Here is a 25,606-nt window from a genome sequence, read left to right on the forward strand (position 1 = left end):
TTAACCCACTCTTCTACTTCCTCATCCAGGTCATTCATAAAAATCACAAAGAGGATGGTTCCCAGGACAGATCCCTGTGGAACACCACTGGTCACCAACCTCCATGCAGAATACGATCCGTCTACAACCACCCTTTGCCTTCTGTGGGCAAACCAATTCTGGATCCACAAAGCAAGGTCTCCTTGAATCCACTACCTCATTACTTTTGAATGAGCCTTACATGGGGTACCTTATCAAATGCCTCAATGAAATCCATATACACTACATCCACTGCTCTACCTTCATCAATGTGTTCAGTCACATCCTCAAAGAATTCAGTTAGGTTGTAAGGCACAACCTGCCCTTGACAAAGCCATGCCAACTATCCCTAATCATATTACGTCTCCCCAAATGTTCATAAATCCTGCCTCTCAGGATCTCTCCAACAACTTGCCCACCACTGAAGTAAGACTCACTGGTTTATAATTTCCTGGGTTTTCTCTACTCCCTTTCATGAACAAGTGAACAACATTTGCAACCCTCCAATCCTCTGTTACGTCTTCTGTCTCTATTGATGATGCAAAGATCATCGCCAGAGGCTCAGCAATCTCCTCCTTTGCTTCCCACAGTAGCCTGGGTATACCTCATCCAGTCCTGGCATCTTATCTATCTTAGTACCTTTGAACAGCTCCAGTACATCCTCTTTCTTAACGTCTGTACACTCAAGAGTTTCAGTCCACTGCAAGTCATCCCCACAATTGCCAAGGTCCTTTTCACTGATGAATTCCGAAGCAGAGTATTCATTAAGTACCTCCACTACCTCCTCCGGCTCCATGCACATCTTTCCACTATTGCACCTCACATGGTATAGTTGGTCCTTCATTGAAAAGACCCAGGCAGTCAATTGGTTTGAGAGCAAATTGGGACAGACAATAAATGCTGCTCTTACCAATGATACCTATATGCTAAAACAAATGAATTATAAAGAAGTTACATCAGAGGCAATAAAAAACATAAATAATCTGTCAAGCATCTGGAGATCTATTTGACTGAGCCTACACCATCCCAAAACAGGTTCAGAAGCCAAACTTTCACTGCTCCACAACTTCAAATCATCTTGTATTGCTTGAAGATACTGTCCCATCTTCTACCTCAGGGCTTTCTTCTTACATGGAGATTTACACAGTGTTGCTCAAATAGATGACCAGACTCCAAGAATCCACACCATAATTCCAAATGGTGATAAAACCATAAAGTTCTTTAGAGAGCTAGTCTCCGGTAACCATTTGACCACAAAGGCTTCCAGACTTTGCAATTCAGAAGCATAACATCTAGAATGTGTGGGGAAGTATATAGTCATGCACTTTGGCAGAAGGAATAAAAATGTAGACTGTTTTCTAAAAAGGGAGCGGATACAGAAATTGGAGATGCAAAATGAGTTGGGTATCCTAGTGCAGGATTCCGTAAAGTTTAACTTGCAGGTTGAGTCACAAGCAAGGAAAGCAAATGCAAGGACTAGAATATAAAAACAAAGATGTAATGCTGATGCTTTATAAAGCACTGGTCAGACCCTGTTTGTTTTGGTTCCCTTATCTAAGAGAAGTTGTACTAGCATTTGAGAGAGTCAAGAGGAGGTTCACAAGAATGATTGCAGAAATGAAAGGGTTAATGTATGATGCTAGCTCTGGTCCTGTACTCGCTGGAGTTTAGAAGAATGAGGGGAGATCTCATTGAATTCTATCCAATATTAAAAGGTTTAGATAGACTGGATGTGGAGAGGAAGTTTTCAATCGTGGAAAAGTCTAAGACCAAGGTTCAGTTCACCGCTCGGTGAGGTTCACTGGTCACTGAACTGAGGCTGCAGCCTGCAACTGACATGCTCCCGAGTCGACTGTGACTGGCTTTCTGGCCGTGGACTCACTTTCATGAAGCACAGAAGCTCTACAGCATGATACAGGCCCTTCAGCCCACAAAGTTGTGCCGAACATGTCCCTGCCTTAGAAATTACTAGGCTTACCTATGGCCCTCTATTTTGTGAAGCTCCGCGTACCTATCTTCAGTTTGTAATGTTATTTGCTTATCTTTATTGTTTGCATAATTTGCCTGATTTTCTGCACATTGCATGTCTGACAGTCCTCAATTAGGTTTTTTGTTTTGTGGCTGCCAGTAAGGAGACGAATCTCAAGGCTTCATATCATATACATACTTTGATAATAAATGTACTTTGTACTTTGAGCTCTGATGAGCTTTCCCATCTTGCCTGCAATGTATACTTACAACTCTACTTGCAGCCTATTTAATATTTTATAAATAAACAGTGAAATACGTGAAACAACCAACACAGGCTGAGAATGTGCTGGGATCAGCCTGCAAATGTTGTCACGCATTCCGGCATCGACATAGCATGCCGACAATGTTCCACCGACCAATGTACAAGCAACAACCACAAAACCAAACCCGCTCACCCAGCCACGCAGTCATCCTTCACTGCTGAACATTTGACTACCTACTGTGCGTTCCAAGTTTCTTTTTTAAACCTCTCTAAATGTATTACCTCAAACATCTCTGGAACGTTATCCATTGGTGACATTTTTGTTCAGGCAACTAGCCTGTCAGTCTTCCTGCAGGTGGAACTCTTTTTCCTGTCAACCACACCACTCTCCTCTCCTGTCAGATTCCTTCCTCTCCAGCCCTTTATCCGTTCCGCCCACCTGGTTTCACCTATCCTTCCAGGTGGCCTCCTTCCCCTCCCCTCACCTTCTTATTCTGGCATCTTCCCCTTTTCCTTCCTAGTCTGAAGAAAGATCTCGGCCCAAAACGTCGACTGTTTACTCTTTGCCAGTGATGCTGCTCGACCTGCTGAGTTCCTCCAGCATTCTGTGTCTGGGTGTCACAATGCTACCATCACCGAGGAATTCCTTAATTATATTCAATTCCAAACTTCTTGTGAAGTTAATTCTAAATAGTACCTGAGCAAATATCAATTTTTTAAGGTGCATAGCATTTCATGACCATAAAAGGAATTGAAAGGCATCTCCATGATGTTTCATTCAGGAAAACAGCCAAGTTAAACATCAACTTAAACAATTTTTTATTTAAAATCCTTTTCCTCAGAATTAAGAATAAAATCATTTTGCAACAATGTGTTCCAACAAGATGCATATGGAACTGGAGATTCTCAAACAAGCAGTCTTAAGAGATGCTGCCCATGCAACACCTTAAAATACTTAAGGCTGCAAATCCAAGAACTAACATCATAGATCAGGCTGACAGAATTGGAAAAACATTGTTCAATGGATTAAAGAAAAGGTAAATAAGTTTCAAGGTTCAGAGTTTATTGGGTACCTTTTTTAGCCAGGGAGCGGTGAATCTGTGGAATTCATTGGCTCAAGTGGCTGTGGAGGCCAAATCATTGGGTATATTTAAGGCAGAGGCTGATAGATTCTTGATTGGTCAGGACATGAAGGGATACAGGGAGAAGGCGGGAGATTGGGATTGAGTGGGAAATGGATCAGCCAGGATAAAATGGCAGAGCAGATTCAATGGGCCAAATGGCCTAAATCAGCTCCTATATCTTATGGTACAGATAGGGTAAAGGCCAACAGGCTTATTCCATTGAAGTTGGGTGGGTCTACAACTAGAGGTCAAGGGTGAAAGATGAAAAGTTTAACATGAGGGAAAACTTCTTCAGAGGGAGGTGAATATGTGGAATACACTGCCAGTTCAATTTCAGTGTTTAAGAGAAGATTGGACAGGTACATGGATGGTAGGGGAATGGAGGCCAATGGTTTGGGTGCAGGTCAATGGGACTAAGCAGTTTAAATGGTTTGGCATGAACTAGATGGGTCAATTTCTTTCTGTGCTGTAACTTCTCTATGATTCTATGACTCTATGCATTGAAACAGAGATCGCCCAAATAGTAAGTTCTTCCCCCCCCCCGGTTAGTTTGTGCAGGATTTTGATGCGGCAGATCTTCTGCTGACCCCAAGGTCAAGTCAGGAGAACATAGACCATACACGAGGAAATCTGCAGATGCTGGAAATTCAAACAACACACACAAAATGCTGGTGGAACACAGCAGGCCAGGCAGCATCGATAGGGAGAAGCGCTGTCGACGCTTCGGGACGAGACCCTTCATCAGGACTGACCAAAAGGAAAGATAGTAAGAGCATAGACCATATTGTCTTTCAGCACAGTCCGTCATTGCATTGTTTTATTGAGGAGGGTCGGGCACACAATAGGGCCTTATGATAACAAATCAAAGCACAAAGTCACCACCACAATTTTCAACTGAAAGGCAAAAGATTTGAAAGGGCCTTGAGGGGCAACTTCTTCATGCATAGTGGTGTGTGTATGAAATGAGCTGCCAAAGGAAACGGCTGAGGTTGGTACAGTAACATTTAAAAGACATTTGACTAAGTACATGGATAAGAAATGATTTAGAGCGATTTGGGTCAAATGCTGCCAGATGGGCCTAGTTTACATGGGCACTTTGGTCAGCATGGACGAGATGGTTTCCACACACTGTATTATTCTGTTCCTGCTGTGGTATTTATTATCACTGCGGATCTTTCAAGCACTAATCACATATGCCTTGTATGTTCTTAGTAATTGAATCTGCATAGTGCTCCAGAACGGAGATGTCCAAGAAAGCACCATTATTGGAGTGCATGAATCTCTTCTTTCTGTGAAACCCGAACTGTTGGTCAAGATAGCCCTCTAGGAGGAAATTCCATCTCCTCATCTACATCTTGCCAGCTAATCCCCTGAAGATCACTGAAACATCCCGTCGCTACCTGTGAGGAGTTTGTTCGTGGGTTTCCTCTCACAGTCCAAAACTATACAGGTTGGTAGGTTAATCGGTCATTGTAAATTGTCCCGTGACTGGGATTAAATCCGGAGATTGCTGGGTGGCGTGGCTCAAAGGACTGGAAGGACTTATTCTGTGCTCTATCTCAGTAAATGAAATCACTGCTCTAGAGATTATAGGCTTAGTCTCTTCTCACAATCTACAAAGGTTTGTACTATGTGTTCTCTGTTCTATGAAAAAACAGCAGAGACGTTTGGGGCAACACACAAGATGCTGGAGTAAATCAGCAGGTCGGGCAGCGTCAATCGTCAACATTTCAGGTCAATACCATTCAGCTTCAGCAGACGTAAAGCCTTGAAACTAAATTCTATATTTAAAACCAATTGTTTTAACTGATTTTGAAACATAAACTCTCTATGGGATTGGCCAAATAACACACACAAAAGGCTGGAGGAACTCAGCAGGCCAGGCAGCATCTAGGGAAATAGTACAGTCGACATTTCAAGCCAAAACCCTTTGTCAGGAGTCCTGCATCTGCAGATTTTCTCTTGCTTGTGATGGGATGGGCCAGTCCAGCAGAGAGGAACTAAACCCCCTCTCCCCCCACAAGCCCACTCTTCATAATTTTAGTTGTCAATTTTAGAGTCACAGATTGAAATGTTGCAGATTTTGTCAGTACCAAAGGTTTCAAATTGACCTGACTAAAAGAAAGGTAAAGAAATACCCACAGGCATGAGAAAATCACACCTCCTTTACAGCCTGTCAAGCTAACAAAGGTGGAGAGAGAAAGGGGGCTGGAAAACCTATTCAAACTAAAGCAAAAATGCATAGAAAGCAATGAAACTAATGTAACTGGCATCATGTCACAGAACATGAGTACTCACCTTTTTGCAAGGATATAAATTTAACATAAAGTGCACTTTGCAGAAGTTCACTTAAGACACACAACAGCCTGGAGCAACAGCCTAACACTATAGCATTAAGCAAAATGGATTCCAGAACTAGTCATTGGAGAGCGTTGAGCAAGTGAGAATGCTTCTATACACAAACGTTACTCACTCATTATACACTTGAAAGATGTGCCAACACAACCCAAGGAGAAGAAATGAAACACAGTAGAATTCATCAATAATAGAGAAACGGAAAATCATGCTTCCACAATTTGAGACTTATGCTTTATATCAGTCTGCAAATCACTTCCGTAATAGGAAAGTTGAGCTGAGACACACGGGGGCCAGAGAAACTTGCTGCAAATTATTAAACTGGAGAAATATAAACCATATAACAATTACAGCATGGAAACAGGCCATCTCGGCCCTTCTAGTCTGTGCCGAACGCTTACTCCCAACTAGTCCCACTGACCCGCACTCAGCCCATAACTTTCCATTCCTTTCCTCTCCGTATACCTATCCAATTCTACTTTAAATGACAATACCGAACCTGCCTATACCACTTCTACTGGAAGCTCATTCCACACAGCTACCACTCTCTGAGTAAAGAAATTCCCCCTTGTGGTACCCTTAAACTCTTGCCCCTTAACTCTCAACTCGTGTCCTCTTGTTTGAATCTCCCCTACTCTCAACGGAAAAAGCCTATCCATGTCAACTCTATCTATCCCCCTCATTATTTTAAATACCTCTATCGTCCCCCCTCAACCTTCTATGCTCCAAAGAATAAAGACCTAACTTGCTCAACCTTTCTCTGTAACTTAGCTGTTGAAACCCAGGTAACATTCTAGTAAATCTTCTCTGTACTCTCTCTATTTTGTTGACAACTTTCCTGTAATTCAGTGACCAGAACTGTACACAATACTCCAAATTCAGCCTTACCAATGCCTTGTACAATTTTAACATTACATCCCAACTCCTATACTCAATGCTCTGATTTATAAAGGCCAACATACCAAAAGCTTTCTTCACCACCCTATCCACATGAGATTCCACCTTCAGGGATCTATGCACCATTATTCCTAGATCACTCTGTTTTACTGCATTCCTCAATGCCCTACCATTTACCGTGTATGTCCTATTTGGATTATTCCTACCAAAATGTAGCATCTCACACTTATCAGCATGAAACTCCATCTGCCATTGTTCAGCCCACTCTTCTAACTGGCCTAAATCTCTCTGCAAGCTTTGAAAACCCACTTCATTATCCACAACACCACCTACCTTAGTATCATCTGGATACTTACTAATCCAAATTACCACCCCATCATCCAGATAAACCCTTTGGACAATTTTGCTCAACAAAATTTGTGTTGAATTTTAAGATACTCCTAGTTTTTTATAGCACAAAATTTGTCAAATAAATCAATTTTCTGAAGATTTTTCCAATTGCGAGGACTGCTGAGAAGATCATCAGGGTATCTCTTCCACCCATCGAAGATATTCTGCAGAAGCACTGTGTACATAGGGCCCTTTGAATTGGCAAGGATCCCTCCCACCCATCTCACAATTTCTCTGATCCCCTATTATTAGGCAGGAGGTACCAAAGTATTAGGACAAGCACTCTTAGAATGGGAAACAGCTTCTTCTCCTGGGCTGTGAGACTACTGAACTCCCTGCCACCAACTAGGTCTCATCACATATGAAGCGCCAGTAGCTTTATACGGTTTACTTTTTAACTTGTGTTACACATGCACCTTATGCTAAATGTCAATCTTCTGGAATATATCTTATTATCTGTTAATTTATTTGAGATCATATTACTTTATGTGTTGTGTGTGAGTTGTGCAACCTGGTCTGGAAGAACGTTGTTTTGTTTTGCAGTAAACATTATTCATGGTTGAATAACAGCAAACTTGAACCTGATTTGGTTGGGAATTAAATCTGCTATTAGCATAACTGGTGCAATAAACCACCATACGATTCCGCAAATCTGATGCAAAAAAAAGCGAGGTGAAGAGCTAGTTTCATCCTAAATCCAATCTCACACGTTCAATGTTCACTGCAGCTGATGGTACACAAGTATTTTCACAACAGCAGAGCCACGCTGGGTCTAACAGAACAGCAGCAAGCCACAGCTAGGTGCAAAACCAGGCTCAGTGGGTGCCGCAGGCATCCACACTCGGCCAAAGAGAGCAACACATGGAATGCCGGTGGAACTCAGCAGCATCTACAGGGGGAGGGTCAATGTTTCAGGTCGAGGCCCTTCATCTGAACTGACAGAAAGAGGGGCCTTATTCCTCTCCTTCTGAAAGAGGTTGGAGGGCAGAGTAAAGGAGGGGGGAGTGAGTCCCAAAGGGGCAGTAAACTGCCCCTTGGAATTCGCTGGATTTTATCTCGATTAACGAGAGTAGCTTTATTTTTCACGTGTAGATCGTAACATCGAAACGTAAAGTGAAATGCATCGACTGCGTCGAAGGCCAACACAATTTAAGGATGCGTTCGGTGCTCCCAGCTTCGATATATCACACCCACAAGTTACTAATCCTTATCCATATGCCTTTGGAATGTTGGAGGAAACCTATGCAGTCACGGGGAGAATGTACAAACTCCTTGCAAGCACGATGGGAATTGAACCCCGATCACTGTGCTGTGAAGTATTTGCTACCATCTCCAGTTATTCAGAAAAAGTAGCAGATGCTGGGATTTTGCCCAAGTAGACATTTCTCCTGCTATCACTTCTCTTTGCCTCTTCTTCTGGAAAAACTTAAAGGGGCTGTAAAAAGATTCAGGTGGCTCTTGATGGTGTTAACTCCAACAAAACCAATGCCCTTCTCACCTTTGAGTCAAAAGGAGACAGGTTAAATTCCTAATCCAGTGACAAAGCACAAGGCTTATGCTACAGTGCAGTGCTAAAGGAGAGCCACCATTGTTGAAAATTTTTCCTCAGGTGATGCCACAAGGCAAGGTCCTTTCAGGTGAAAGAATCTTGCCTTGGCCAGTTTTCCTCAGGTGATGCCAACATGCAAGGTCCTTTCAGGTGAAAGAACCTTGCCTTGGCCAATAGCTAACACCTAACAATATAATGGGAAAGCATTGGCACAACAGGCAGCATGTGAGGTCAGGTTTGAACTGGGTCACTGGAGTAGTGGGGCAGCAGCTCTACTCGCCCATTTCATTGAAATGGACAGCTTGGGAAAGACCCATTCACCCTATCCTATAGAAGTTATACAAGCAAGCAAATGGGACTTGCTTAGATAGATCTTGGTCAACATGAGATTGGCCAAATCTCAGTGATATCAGACTGCACCTGTGAAGAGAAACAAACAGAGGGTTTTCAACTGCAACGTTGGATCTATTTCTCTTTTAATGGATGCTGCCAGACCTGAGTGTTTCCAATATTTTTGTTCTTATTTCAGATACCTAGCATATGCATTTGAAACTTAACTGAAAGTAGTTTGATCACAGTATTTTAAACACACCAGCCGTTACTTACTGGGGTTCCCAAGCAAGCCTGTAACAAAGGCGAAAAGATTTTACAAGTATCGCCTTTCAAGTATTTGCCAACCCTGGAAAGATTTGTGTAGATTGTACACATATTGAAGAATGAAGACACATCAAAATGGGCTGAATCAAGCCAAAAACATGGTTTTAAAAAAACCATTGTGATTACTTGAGCCAGGCTAGGTCCTGGTTAGTTTATTTGGATTGGCATGATGTCTATGTGCTCACCTTCATTCACTGAGTTAGTTCACAAACTTGTGAGTGGAGGAGCATGAATCCAACAGCCACACCTCTACGCTAAGCACTGGCAACCACAGATTGGCTAAAAGCAGGATTTATTTAGCATGAGCACAGAGACAAGTCACTTCAATGAAAAATAGGAGGAAGTAAATCGCGTCAAATGCTTGTTTAGAGAGAGATACCACGTGGAACAAGTCCTTCTGACCCCCCAAAAAACGCAGCCCACCTATGTAACACTAGCCACATTACAAGACAATTTACAATGACCAATTAACCTGCTAACTGGTATGCCTTTGGATTGTGGGAGGAAACCCATGCAGTCATGGGGAGAACATAGAAACCTCTTACTGACAGTGCTGGAATTGAACTCTGAAATCCGACGTCCTGAGCTGAAATAGTGTTACGCTAACCACTACACTACAGCCGCGCCCTGAATGTGTAAAATAACAGCATTTCTGGTATTTACTAGCCTTATCTACTCCTAACGTGTACTTTGCTCCAAATATATCATGTAATCTGGTTAAAAGAGCCAAAATAAATGTTCTTTGAAGATAGTGATATGCAACATTGAGTTGGGATGAGGCTGATTTAGAAGTTCTGACTTCTTCCCCCTTCCTTTCCAGTCCTGAAAAAGGTCCTTAGCGCCAAGGTTTGACTGTTTATTCCTCTTCACAGATGCCGGCTGGCCTGTGGAGTTCCCGTGGCATTTTGTGTGTGTTGCTCTGGAGTTTCAGCATCTGCAGAATTACTTGCGTGTAGGCGAGTTCTATCCAGGAGACAGGTAAAGCCTCAACATGGGTCTACTCGCAAACTTACCAGAGACATCTAACGCAATTCAAATGCCCTGAATTCAGAAGCACCCATTAAGCACTGGCATCTAAAGCTGCTCCAGCTGCAATCTACCTTGACAATGAAGTGGCCATCCTTCAATAATTACTTTCTTAGAAAGGAAGGACAGAAAATTGCATTTGGAATTTGAAGTGCAGTAGGGGAAGAATGGTGTGAGAGATGCAGGCTAGCAAGAACACTGAATTTATCAACACGTGAAAGTCAGGAAAGGTGGCAGACAGCAGAATGCAAGACTACATATGGAACCAATTTAACATTACATAATTGAAACTAGGTATCAGTGCTAACACTGTGTGACTAATGTGGATTCTAATGAACCCAGAACAGCAAATTTACTCTTGCCCTTATCTACATTACACATAGAAGTCTCTGAGTATTGCAAGCGAATTTCTGATCAGGATTTCATTAATCAAATTCACCTTAAGACAAGATGCCACGGAATAATTAGTCTTCTGAATGAAAAGGTGATCTACTATTTATAAAGCTAATTTGTTTCTGTTGCAAAAGCAGAATCTTTTTTTGAACATGGAATCAGAATAAATATTGAAAAAACATAATTTCTTTGATCAACTTACTATGATTAATTAATAAAATGGGAACTACTCGTAACTAACCCAAAAAAATTCTAACAAGCGGTTTTGATTAATGCATCTTCAGAATTCTTAAGCAGCTATTCCTGAAGCTGCTGTTCTGTTCTGTCCTATTGAACCATAGATAGCTGTCCTATCATAAACCACCTGTTTCAGGAAAGGTTTTCGATCATTTCCACAAATAACTTGGGACCCACCAGCAAAACTTTCCCATTACAGGATATATCCACAGAGCCAGGTTATGTGATCCAGGGAATTACAAACCATTTGTGAACTTTTGACTACAAATACATTTGACAAAAAAGACCACAATACATAGGAGCAGAATTTCAGCCCATCAAGTCTGCTCTGCCATTCAATCATGGCTAATTTATTATCCCTCTCAACCCCATTCTCAGGCCTTCTCCCTGTAACCTTATTAATCAAGAACCTATCAACCTCTGCTTTAAACATACCCAGTGAGTTGGCCTCCACAGTTGTCTGTGGCAATGAATTCCACAGATTCACCACCCTCCAGCAAAAGAAATTATACCTCACCTCTATTCTAAAAGGATGTTCAATGGTTGTGTCCTCTGATCCTAGACTCTCCTACTACTGGAGACATTGGTTGCGTGTTCAAAAGGTTCACTTATTATCAAAGTATACAACTCTGAAATTCTTCAATTCTCAGAGTAACCACAAAACGGAGAAAGAAAGGCAACATAATCATTAACTCCCAAATCCCACCTCCCAAAAAAAAACTTAAAAGGCACATTGTGCCCCAAATGCCTCCTCCCACACACATACTGAAAACGCATCAGGCACATAACCCCCCTGCACAGAAACCAGGCAAAATGCATCAGCCCCCCTGCACAGAAACCGGGCAAAACGCATCAGCCCCCCTGCACAGAAACCGGGCAAAACGCATCAGCCCCCCTGCACAGAAACCGGGCAAAACGCATCAGCCCCCCTGCACAGAAACCGGGCAAAACGCATCAGCCCCCCTGCACAGAAACCGGGCAAAACGCATCAGCCCCCCTGCACAGAAACCGGGCAAAACGCATCAGCCCCCCTGCACAGAAACCGGGCAAAACGCATCAGCCCCCCTGCACAGAAACCGGGCAAAACGCATCGACCCCCCCTGCACAGAAACCGGGCAAAACGCATCAGGCACATCGACTCCCAAATGCCTCTACCCACACTAAAAAAGAACAAAAGTGGATCGGGCTCATCGATCTCCAAATCACTCTCCCTGCACAAAAAAAACAAGAAGATTGTCGAAAAACACAAGATAAAAAAACTATAAGACTATAAAAGAGAGTCTATAGCCCAAGTCCACTTCCAAAATGCTGAGAAAACCTGGGCAGTACTGTCTGGGTGCAGTGGCAGGCTCTCCCCTCTCCAACATAGAGCAACTTATCTAAAGGTAGGCAGCCGGTACTCACCCCCAGTACTCGCTTCGACATTTCAATCTCCCTTGAGCTTTAATCACCAAACAATGGAAGCTTTAATAAGCAAAATGGCGCCAAACATCAGCTTGCATTTTCTCCTGCATCCACAAGGTTTGCTCACGCTCCCTCTGCCTCCCAGAATCCTCTCGGAGATAGCAGAGCACTGAAGCACTCGAATGATCTCCAAACTTCCGCATTCGTCTTCGTCGCTTTTAATCAGCGAACAATGGAAGCGGTAATCAGTGAAATGGGGTCTAATGTCAGCTTGCATTGAGTCCTGCATCCACAAGGTTTGCTCACGCTGCCTCTACCTCCCAGAATCCTCTGGGAGACTGCAGAGCGCCGGAACACCCAAACAATCTCCAAACAGAAAAACACCAGCTCCAAAATCCCATCGAAGACGAGAAACAAACGTAACAGACATTAAAAAAAAGACACATCCACTCTATCTCGGCCTGTCAGTATTCAGTAGGTTTCAATGACACCCCCCCACCCCCCCCAGCACCCAGTCTTCTAAAGTCCATTGAGTACAGACCCCAGCACTATTAAGTGCTCCTCATATGTTAACTCTTTCATACCCAGGGTAACTCTTGTAAACCTCCTCTGGACCCTCTCCAATGTCAGCACATCCTTTCTTAACTATGAGGCCCATAACTGCTTACAGTACTCCAATTGTGGTGAGGATAATCTTCCTGCAATACTTCTATAACATTGTCAGTAAATTCATGCTCTGGCAGTCAGGTAATCATCGTTCATCTGTAAGTGTCAAAGTCGCTCTCGTCACAAGTGAACAATGTGTCTCTATATTTACAAACAAGAACAACACACCAAAGCAGCTGGAGAAACTCAGCAGGTCAGGCAGCATCTATGGAGACATTTTGGGCTGAGACCCCTCATCAGGACTTGCCTGACTGCCCACTTGTATGCTGCCTGACCTGCTGGGTTCCCCTGACTGCTTTTTGTGTGTTGCTCTAGATTTCCAGCAACTGTAGTGTCTTTTGTCTCTGCACGAGAATCAATAGGGAAAAGAAATGGGGCTCCTCCATGATTTCACATCAGCATGAAATTCATGTGTGTTCCAGCAAAGTTTGGCCACCGATCTTGAGAAGACGATAGAGAATTTCTATTCTGCAGAGGCAGTGAATTTCCAGAACACTCCACCCCCGGAATAATAAAGGAAGAAACATTGGTTATATTCAAGACTGAGAGAGATAGATGTTTAGCCTTCGGGATTAAAGTTTAAGGGGCAACATGCAACAAAAAGTAGGGCCAAAGCCAAGGTCAGATCAGTAATGACCTCACTGAATGGAAGAGCCAGCTCAAATTCCACTTGACCTACGCCTACTCCTCTCTCTTGTGTTCTTAAGGACACAGATAAGTGGAACAAAGAAACCTCAGATTGAATCAAGAGATTCTGTAGATGCTGGAAATCTTGAGGAGTACACACAAAATGCTGGAAAAACTCAGTAAGTCAAGCAGCATCTATGAAAGGAAATAAACAGTCAATGTTTCCAGTCCTGGCTCAAGACATCAACTGTTTACTTCTCTCCATTGATGCTGCCTGACTTGCTGAGTTGCTCCAGCATTTGGTGTGTGTAAATTCAGTTTAATCTTTCTCTGGGATGAAATAGATGATGTCAGGCTCAGCAGTTAAATTGTGTCAGAGGCATCGGGGTGTGCAGGAGGAAAGGCGGATGGGGACCAAGTGAAACACTGGTACTGAAATTTCTAAATGTCCTTGGCTGATATATTCAGCAGTGTGAAATACACACAAGCAAGTGCATATAAGGTGCATTTCTGTGCAACTGGATCCTGGACTTCCTCATCGGGATTGCATAGCCAGTCTGGATAAGAAATAACATCTCCTCCTCGCTGACAATCAATACCGGTGCGCCTCAAACTACTACCATCAGAGAGGAGGCATGGCAGCCTGAATACAGGGTGCCATGCTAGCACAGCAGATAGCACGATGCCATTACAGCTTGGGGTGTCGGAGTTCAGGGTTCAATTGCAGCGTCCTCCCTGTGGAACATTCAGGTTTTCTCCGGGTGTTCCAGTTTCTCCAACAGTCCAATGACGACTGGTTAGTAGGTTATTGTAAATTGTCCCATGATTTGGCAAGGGTTAAATCGGGTTTTGCTGGGTGGGACGGATCAAAGGGCCAGAAAGGCCTATTTCCCACTGTATCTCAATAAATACATAAATGCACACACTCCGTATTTTAGGAACAGATTCTTCCCCTCAGTCATTGGATTTCTGAACGGACAATGATCATTGAACTAACTCACTCATTTTGCTTGCTTTTTTGCACTATGTATATTTTCGTTTCTTACCCCTTTTGGGTGATGTGTATGTGCATTTTCCCCTCAGTCTTGGGTCTTCTACCAGAGGCCTGGGAGCTTGAGGGTTCAGTGCAGCATTCTTGTAGTGCCCTCTTACGGACCAAGATCTTGGGTGTTGTTCCCGGGATCTGTTGGAGCCACTCTCGCGGTCCAGGTGTCACAGCTCCAAATACTCCTTTCACCGCCGGGGTTACTCTGGCTTTAACCTTCCGCATCCTTTCCATCCGCCCTTTCAAGCCCTGGTATTTCTCCAGCTTCTCATACTCTTTCTTCCTGATGTTACTGTCATTTGGGATTGCTACAGCTTTCTTCTGTTCCTTGTCCAGTATTACTATGTCTGGTTGGTTGGCCAGTACCTGCTAATCAGTCTGTATTTAGAAGTCCCTCAGGATCTTAGCTCTGTTATCCTCCACTGCCTTCTCGGGTGTTTCCCATTTGGACTTGGAGTGTCCAATTATATATACACACAATTATATATGTGTGTGTATACACACACAATTCATAGCATCTATTGCACTGTACGGCTGCAAAACAAACATGAAATGTCATTGATTCTGATTCAATACGTAATTGCCTGTCATGCTTTCCTATTCCAATAATGTCTGGAATTCCTACTCACATGTTGAATTACATAAAGAAGATTGTGATGACCTGGGAAGTGCATAACATGTTAAGTCACCTTTATGATGCTATTCCATTATGACCTGTAGAAAGAAGTTTCCTCTACCGTCTCAGACGTGACACAAGGTCACAGCCCGAAACACCAACCATCCCTTCACCTCCACAGATTCTGCCCGACCCACTGAGTTCCTCCAGAAGATCATTCTCTGCAGCAGTACATCTCCACTCACTAACCGGCTGGCAAGTTGGCATGGAAGGAGGTGTTTGTCCAGACGATACAAAGACCAAGCAGCATGCACAGAATTCTGGGGGAGCTCAGCAGCTATGGAGGGAAATGAACAGTCGACGTTATGGGCCTTGTCATCAAGGCTGGAAAGGAAGGGGGAGAAGCTAGACTAAGAAGGTGAGGTGGTGGGGGGGGGGGGTGGATTACAAAAGATGACAGGTATCCTAACCTGTACATCCTTGGAACATGGGGGCCGGCAGGTAACAGGAGAGACTAGGCGACAGAGAAGGTAGGTGGGTGGAAAAGGGCAGGTGATGTCAACGTCCTACAAAGTGAAACCTAAGACCATGAATGGCAGTTATGCTTCACTCCCAGATGAGCTCAATGCCCTTTATGCACGCTTTGAAAGGGAGAATAAAACTAGGTCTATGCGAATCCCTGCAGCATCTGGTGATGCTGTAATCTCTGACTCAGAGGCCGGCATTAGAACATCTTTCGAGAGGGTGAACTCTTGCATAGCGTCAGGATCTGATGACGTACCTGGACTCTGAGAACACGTGCCGACCAACTGGCAGGAGTGCTCAAGGACATAAAAAAATAAGGTTCAACAGTTCAGTTATTATCAAAGTATGTAACTTTGAAATTCTTCTTCTCCAGATAGCCATGAAACCAAGAACAAAAAGTACAGCAGCACGATCGTCAACCACGAAATCCCTCCTATCCACGTAAAAAAGTGAACAAAAACGGGATAGACACATCAACCCCCAAATCCCCCGCTCCCACACACAAAAGAACAAGAAAGATCGGGGGGGTAAAACATAGAATATAAAAACTATAAGACTGGAAAATAGTCTATAGTCCAAGTCCATATAGTCCGGCTGGTGGCATAGTGGCTCCCGAGTTCGAATCCAGCCGGCTCCCTTGCACGCTTTCCATCTGTGCTGGGTTGAGTGTCGAGCTGGCAACTCGGCCTCGTAAAAACAAAAAAAGCCTGCTTAAAAAAAAACACCGTCACGACGCCGTCTCGATGACTCCACTCGGAGTTAAGGGCTTTCTTCTTCTCAAGTGCGCATCCAAAATGCACTCTGGGCACAGCGGTAGGCCTTTGCCTCTCCAGCAGTGAGCGATCAATGATACAAAGGCAGTCTCCCCTCTCTGGCAGCAGAGAGATCCCCCAGCAATACAAAGGCAGCTGGTGCACTCCTTCCACACTTGCCTCTATGATTCAATCTCCCTGGTCACTCTAGTTGGTGGACAATAGAAGCTTTAGTTGGTGAAACGGAGCCGAACACAGTTTTCTTGCCACGTGGTTCCTGCACCTCGTTGCCTTTGCCTCCTAGAATCCTGTCAGAGACTACAGAGTACTGAAACACCCAAATGATCTCCAAACTGCAAATCACAGGCTCTAACAGTTCCAGAACCACATTCAAGATGAAAAGCAAGCGTAAAAGACATAAAAGAAGTGAAATATATTGTTTCATGATCTATCCAGAAGATGACGGCCAAAGGAACACTGTACGCAGGTGCCATCTTGACTGGAAGTTCGTCAATTATCCCACCTACCTCAAAAGGGCGACAATCATACCAGTGCCCAAGAAGAGCAGGGTGAGCTGCCTTAACAACTACCACCCAGTCACACTCACATCGACTCTGATAAAGTGCTTTATGAGGTTGGTCATGGCTAGAGTCAGCTCCTGCCTGAGCAAAGATCTGGACCCACTGTCACCACAATAAGACTACAATGGATGCAATCTCCGCTCAGCCTCAGATCACCTGGGCATCAGTTATACAGGTTGAGTACCACTCATCTGAAATTCCGAAATCTGTAAACCTCCAAAATCCGAACTATTTTTGAGCAGTGACATGACATCACAAGTGGAAAATTCCAGAAGGTGCTAGGAAGGTTCTTAGATGCTGCGCGAGTATCAGAGATACTTCTAAGAAGTGACCCCACATACTGCATGCAATTAGCAGAAGTTAATGAAAAATAGAAAAACCGCATAAAGAGAAAATGAAGGTTTTGACATGTATTGAGAGAATGGATCCATCAGTATGGGAGCGACTATATCCGCTTAATGGTATGCTGATTACAAAACGAGCAAAAATCTATCGTGATGAACTGAAAATTGAAAGTAATTGTGAATATTCAGCAGGCTGGTGGCAGAAATTTCTGAAAAGGCACGGCGTCAAATTTCTAAAGATTTACAAATTTCTAAAGATGATGTGTCTGCTGATCACAAAGCATGAGGGAATTCGTCAGTAAGTTTGCAAAGATTGTCGCTGATGAAAATCTAACACCAGAACAAGTCTTTTTATACTTTTCATAAAGGGTACGACACAAATACAGAGTTCTGTGAACTTTGAATCAAAACACAGCATTGAAAGTGGAGACTGAAAGCCTGCCGTTGTTTTTTGTTGATTCAGGTACTCTCCCCATGCTGCTGTGCTGTTTCTGTTACCCTGCACACATTCTAATTTCATTATATTAATGATGTGATAATTTTTACTGTTAAGTACATATGTGTGATAAACAAACGTACAACAAAGACTGCTTACTGGTAGAACATAAATTCAGAGTTGAAAACGATGGCATTCCCAACCTATCTCATTAGATTAGAGTTAGAATTAATTTAAATCTTACATCCATCCCACACCGTGAGGGAGTAAAAATCATCGCATTATGACTCTGTTGCAATGTACAGACATGTGAATTTAAAAGCCTTGTAGAAAGAAGCCGTCCCATAGCCAGTTGGTCCTGGCTTTCATGCTGCAGTACCGTTTGCCAGATGGAAGCAGATGAACCAGTTTGTGGTTAGGGAGACTGTTGTCCCGATTATCTTCTAGGCCTTCTTTCTGCACCTGCCACTATAAATGTCCTCAACGTAGGGAAGTTCACATCCACAGATGTGCTGGGCTGTCTGTATCACTCTCTGCAGTGCCCAGTGATCAAGGTTGGTGCAGTTGTCCTACCAGGCAGGTGATACAGCCAATCAGGATGCTCTCAATGGTGCACCTGGAGAAGGTCTTGAGGATTTGGGGCTCATGCCAAACCTCTTCAGTTGCGTGAGATGGAAGAGATGCTGTCATGCTTTTTTTTAAACCACAAAGCTGATGCGTACAGTCCAGGTGAGAACGTCGGTGATGTGTATACTGAGGAACTTGCAACTACTCACCCTCTCAACTGCAGTCCCATTGATATTGATCGGGCCGAGCCTGTCTCTGTTCATCCTGTAATCCACAATCAGCTCTTTGGTTTTTTTTGGACATTGAGGGAGAGGTTGTTATCCTAGCACTACTGTGTCAGGGTGTCAACCTCTTCTCTGTAGGCTGTCTCATTACAGCTAGAAAAAAGGCTGATCAAAGTTGCATCATCTGCAAGTTTGATCAGCAGATTGGAGCTGTGTGTGGCAGTACAGTTGTGGACGTAAAGGGAGTAGAGAAGGGGACTCAGAACGCAACCCTGGGGTCAACTCCAATTTCTGTGTTCCAAAATACAGAAAAAAATCCAAAACCCAAAACACTTCAGGCCCCATGCATTTCAGGTAAGTGGCATTCAGCCTGTACTTACATCATGCTGCTGTTTATTGACTATTGCTCAGTCAATACAACCACACCCTCAGTTCTAACCAAAAAGCTCCAAAACCTGGGCCTCTGCACCTCCCTCTGCAAATGGATCCTTGACATTGTCACCCGAGTCTGTGGAGATCGGAAATAACATCTCCTCCTCGCTGACAATCAACACTGGTGCACCTCAAGGATGTGTGTTTTGCCCACTGCTCTACTCTCTCTTACCCGGACTTTGAGTGTACAGTGCTGAAAGCCAGAGCTTTAACTCCTCCAGATACCTGTGCTTAAACCACAATCTGACCTATAACTGCCTGACACCCTTGTCCCTAAACCCTAACATGACCCACCACTCCCCTCCCTGTCCCCAAAACTATCCTTATGAACTTAGAAGAGACTCAGTCTGACTCATGTTGCCAAACGAAATTATAATTAGTGTAATTTTTCTTCTAAATGGTTGAATGTTAAGAATGGGGTTGTCAATTATTTTGATGTATTCTCAATGGAAAAGTAGACCCCCCCCAAAGATGAGAATGAATGCAGGTTTATAGAAAATATATTCAAGATAGCGATTAACAAATATTTGCACTATAGTGGAACCAAGGGAAATAGAGAGAACGTGAAAAAGTGATGGAGGCCCAGACTGAGTCAGCCAGGGCCTTTCCGAATAGCAAGGCAGAGGCAAGGGCCCAGTGGACCTATTATTCCTGCCAATGTCCTGGAGGGACTCAGCATTTATGGAGAGAAAAACAATAAACAATCGTCAATAAATCAGGTTAAAACAATGAGTCCTGATACAGGGTTTCAACCCAAAACCCTACAATTCCCATAGAGATTCTGCTCATCCCAGTGATGTCTCGGAAGAAGAGACGTTTCTCCATGTTCCAGCATCTGCGGTATCTCTTTGTCTTATGTTCTCATACAGTGCCACTTGAATTTTCAGAACTGCATCCCTACGCATGGAAGTGAATGATAGAGATTGAAAATGTATTTCTCACAGTTGCTGTTTACTTACTTTATGGCCAGGACATTAACTGCAGATTCCATAATCAAAGATACAATTTGAGAAATGTTAGATACTGAAAACATTATGCGTATGGACGTATTATACCCTGTGGCATGAATAAAATGAGGATTATATCATCCGTGGATTCAATACAAATCTTCCCCTTTGCTTTCTGATCTTGCTTAGAAAACATGGATAAATATTAGCAGCTTTGATGCATTTCTTATTCCTCCAGAACCAAGGAGGCAGTTGAGAGCCACGCTCAAGGTGCTTTAGAGTCATGGATTGGCCAAAGCAAGCAAAGACAGCAGTTTTTGAAAATGTAAACGAGAAGCTCTAAGCTATTTGGCCCTTCAAGCCTGTTCTTCATTTCAACTTGATCTGAGCTTCCAACTTACGTACCTTGTGCAGGCTTTTACCCCCATACCCCTCCAAGGATATCTCCAAAGGATATGTCTCCCACAGGCCATATGCAAATCAGATGGAGTTTGGGCAACAATCTAGTCATTTCAATAATAGTGTTCTTGGGACAAAATCAAAACTAGCTGAGATGGGTATGAAAGAACCAAAGCAACAATTTGAAAATGTAACTTTTTCTCACCTGCTTTAGTCAAGTTACCTGCACATGGAGCCAAATATCCTACTCCAGCTTCCATCTCTTACAATTTTATTTAATTAAAGATAGATTTACATTTTCTGACCTATGGCTTGGAGTGAGAAGCTTACATTGCTATGGAGACTACCCTTCAAAGGTACTGTACTTAACTAACAATTAAGCATTTTCTAACAAATGATAATATATATTTGTTGAGCACTGGGTATTTTCTTGAACAAGTTCCATGTTGTTTTTTTGTTTCGTGGCTATGGGAGTTGTATTTTGTATACATGCTTTGATAATAAATGTACTTTGAATCATTTTAAAGGGTAATATAAATGCAAATTCTCTCATTTACCAAAAGGCAAAATAACAATAAATTGCAACCCATTGAAGGGTAACATGATCCTGGTAGCAAGTGTTAATCTAAAAGTAACTGTTAAACAGAATAAAAGCTGGCTTCTTTAACATCAATACCAAATGAGTATTTATTGTATTTCTGAAACTCTGGCCAACAGTAATGATTTTAAGATCATATTTTGCCATTATTTCTGGTGCTTTTAAATATCTCTTCCTTAGTGAGCTGCAAAATGTCAGGTCTGAGTGGCTGAGAAGACTGTGCCATGTGAAAAAAAATTATGTTCACTTACTTAACAACAAAACACATTTGGACGAAACAAACATGTAAAATACAACCAGTTCTAAAAACATTGTTAATTTTTTAAAAGACAAAATATACTAGCTGTCTTGTTAAAATTCAATTTTTAAATTCAGGTTGTTCGAGGATCAAATGTCATTACAATGTGGAACCAGTGATAAACGAAACCACATAACCATATAACAATTATAACCATATAAAGCACCAAGGTAAACCTTATACTGAACAAAGAAAACCCAAATCAGCTTCAGCCCTAACATATATATATCTTTACTTCAGATTTATAGCATCAGCAGTGATTCAGTCCTGCTTTTTATACCAGAAAATGATCGACTAGCCGATGCATCAATTAACCAGCACATCCCTGCATTGCTGCAGCCGTTGTCCCTGTGGCCCAGAAAAGACTGCAAAAAAAAAAGTCACAGTCACAGCATTGGAAGCTGGACTGTCAGCAAGCCTGCAGAGGTCAAGATGGAACTCTGGGTTAGAGACTGCCTTTGAAGAAACAGGAGCTACGTCAGAGGCCATGGAGAGTTTAACATCGGGAGGGAACTATAAGAAACCTCTAGTGTCCTTTCTTTTCCTCTTTGATTATATACTGACACAGAGGGCAACCATGAGGCCATCACTCCCTGGTTGGTCCCCAGCAAAGCAATCTCATTCACCTAGAACACAGAAACTTACAGCACAGGAACAGGCCCTTTAGTTGTACCAAGTTAATTAGGCTCATGTTAATGTTGTACCAAGTTAATTAGGCTCATGACACCAAATCTCTTCTACCTTCACGTGGTCAGATCCCTTTTCATATTAAGTGTTGTTAGTGCAGCTCTCATCCTGGTACACCACACTCCTGAACTGTACCTTACTGAGGGTGGCGAGGGTTTGGGGTGTCAGGGTGTGCAGTGGTACAACGTACCCCATCTGCAAAGGGCACTACAGTTAAAACTCTGAAACAAAAAAGACAAGGGAATTAGGTGCTTGGGAGCACAACTAACTCAGGATCCCATCCAAGTCTCATCTCACTGGTCCTTTGTCATCACCGAGTCGAAATCCTAGACCCCCGCCCCAAGTGCACTTTAGGGATCATCTATCTGCACCAAATAGACTGCAGAAGTTCAAAGTACCATCTCACCCGGGATGTTGTCAAGGAAAAGTAAGCATAAGCTAATAAATGCTGACCTTGCCAGCAAAGTCCCAATCCTGAAAACTGAATTAAAAATAAACTCCATTGGGTCAGGTAGCAGAGATATTATTCAAAATGGAGCTTTTGACCCTGACTGAGTGTGGCTACAAAGGCATAAAGCTTTTAGAGCCAATTCTCCTGAAAGAATATTAACAATGAATTATCAGAGATGGTCAGCCTGGCGGAAAGGCCCACCATCTTAGACTCAGCCTTATGGTACTGACTTCTGAGGTGTTAACTTAGGATCATGGGCCTTTGAATATTCATTTCTTCTTCAAGAAAGCTGGAGGATGAGGTAGAAGGAGCATTGGAAATGAGGCATTACTACTGGTTCTGGTCCCTCATTGACAGAAATAAATTAGTCTTTAACGTTCACAAGCGCTTGCTATGTGGAAAGGTCAGCGAGGTTTGGCTCAGAGTAAGCTCTCGTTCACTGGCAAAGGAAAGTAGTCAGGCAACACTTAATGTCTAGACATACTCATGATGAATTATCTCCTCGGCAAGGCAACAACGTCTGCCAGGATTCCAATAAAACTACACTCTGATACTCAGTGCCTTCCGAAGTGGAGGAAGGGTTGCGCGGTCAGAAGGTGACAGATTATGGAGAGAATGCCATCTGGTTAACCAAATATTCTTTCTGTTGTTTCCTACAGTCAAGTAGAATATATAGCACAGATTCAGCGCTAAGTCTAAAGCAGATTTAGTACAGAATTAGTAGTGAAAAGTCCAAAGGCTGGCAGTAGTAACCACAAAAGTGGAAGAGGTGATTGGGTCTGACTAGAAGAGGTATCAGTAAGGACCCAGTTCTCAGCATTACACAGGTCATTCCCTTCCTTAGCTCCCAGCAGAACTAGCTCCTTGCCTGAAGCATCTTTACCATTTCCTGGCCACATACATACAATTCTACAATGGCTTTACCCATATTCCAGCAAAATATAGCAAAGGAATACCATAAAGAAATAAAATTACCCACGTGAATAAATAATTTGCACAATCTGGATGCTGAAGTTTCCACCTAGCTCTCCATGCACCATACAAATCACTGGAAGAACTCAGCAGGTCAGGCAGCACCTATGGAAGGAAATGGTCAGTCCATGATTTGGGTCGAGACCCTTCATCTGACTAGATGAAGCGCTAATCAAGTGGGTTGCCACCACAAGAACATGGTGTCAACCTTCTTGTGAGTTGTTGTTGCTGTGTACCTAGAGAGTACTCCATCACACTCCTAATTTGTACTTGGTAGATGGTGTGTCACGATCTCAGACACTCATCACTGGATACCCAGCTTCCAAACAACTCCTGTAGAACAGTATCTATGAGGCTGATCCAATTTAATATCTGATCATCGGGACACCAAAGTGTTGATGGAGAGTGACTCAGAGGTAGTAATGTTAATGCATGTCAAGAGTAGGCAGCTGGCCTTCCTGTTGGAGGTGATTATTGCCTCACACTTTTCACTTGCAGTCTATCAGTTCATGCCTGAAGAAGGTTCACTTACGAAAAACAAGAAAATCAAGCAATCCATGAAGAGTTTGCTGTTAATTGTACATTTAAGAAACAATTTGACATTTGCATCCTAACATTGAAGCAGGAAGCTACAATTTTCAAGTAAAGTAGTTCAAAGGTCAAATAACACACACAAAATGCTGGTGGAACACAGCAGGCCAGGAGAAGCACTGTCAACATTTCAGGCCGAGACCCTTCCAAATGTCAAAGGCCAAATGTTGGACAGGAAGGTATCTTCAGATCTTGTCACCAGACACTCATGAGAAGGTCAATAAGCTGCTTTTCTGAACAGCCTCTGTAACACGGCAGCTCCTAAGCTTCCACGTTGAAAGACTGGATGATAAAATACAACCTCAATTAAGAAGCTACTTAGATACTTCAAACACTATTGTACCAAGGAATTCTCCAAGCTGCTGTCGACTTAAAATAAAATTTGTTTTGGTGTCATTTTATGCCATTTTTTCTCTAAACTGTTTTTTTTTTGAAGTTTCTCCACACTGAATATTCTTGAATCCCTTCAGCTTTGCTCAATTGCTGATTGGCTATCATCAAGTGGCTAACCACTTGGCTTTCTTTTTTCTTTCCATGATCAAACACACTACAAGCCATCCACTCTAAAGGCATAGGTGGGGGGGGGGGGGGGGGTTGTACAGGCAAATAACAACTATTTCATTCCCTTTTGCAAGGAGGATTAGACGACCAATCCAAAACACCACCAAGAACTATTTACCAACGGCCAGAACTCTTGAACTTTCTCAAAGGTCGGAGCCCACAGAAACACCACTATCTGCAAATTCTCTCAAGTCGCACACCATGCTGATTTAGAAGTACATCACCATCCCTACATTCCTGCTATCCAGCTGCTCCACAGGGAGTTCAGAGGCAGTGTGCCAGCTTTCCAGTAGTCACCTAACGCCACAACCTCATTGACCCCATTCCCTTCCAGAGACCGAGAGAAAGAGACGTTTCAACTGGTCATGTTTCCAAACAAAATTGAGTTGACCTAACAGGTTTTTATTTTCTTTATGGACTTAAAAGAATTTCAATAGTATGATTAAAGTTTAGTCATTCCCTTTCCATTGTTTTCTATTTTGGTGAAATTCAGCAAAAATCCAGCTCCTTGGCAGTTGTGTCAGCCAGTAGCCCCAGAAGCAAAGATGAATAGAAGATGAAAAACCGCAGATACAGGAAACCTGAAATAAAGTCTGAAGGTGCCAGATACACTCAGCAGGCCAGCTTGCAGAAATCCGTTTCTTTTTAAAATTATTTTAAGAAAGTATTTAGGAAACATTGCATCTTTAATGGTTTGGCTAAACTAATGTCTGCTTTTGTACTGTTTTTTTCCTCACTGTCTAGCCTAATTCATAAGTAATTTATGATGTGTGGGTTGTCTGTACCTGCGTGCCTGTGTTGCTGTTGTAACCAGGTTTTCATTGTGTCCTGTTTCTCTCCGTACATGACGATGTACCCGATTTGACTTAACCATAAGTCCTGTCTGCGCCAGAGAATTCCAGTTTTTCTGGCTCCACTCAGCAAAAATCCTCCTGACATTACTGTCCAACTGCACCAAAGCTGGAAATGAAGTATTTAAAAGCAGGGCTCTTGCCAAGAACAGG

At 42.9% G+C, this 25,606-nt stretch overlaps 1 protein-coding gene across 4 annotated transcripts in view; it reads right to left on the reverse strand.

The window, feature by feature from the left end:
* LOC132395384 (disco-interacting protein 2 homolog C) overlaps positions 1-25,606 on the reverse strand; it is a 594,953-nt gene that overhangs the window by 294,350 nt on the left and 274,997 nt on the right. The gene's annotated exons all lie outside the window — the stretch shown is intronic.

Source organism: Hypanus sabinus, chromosome 6, assembly GCF_030144855.1.
Source record: "Hypanus sabinus isolate sHypSab1 chromosome 6, sHypSab1.hap1, whole genome shotgun sequence".
NCBI lineage: Eukaryota > Metazoa > Chordata > Chondrichthyes > Myliobatiformes > Dasyatidae > Hypanus > Hypanus sabinus.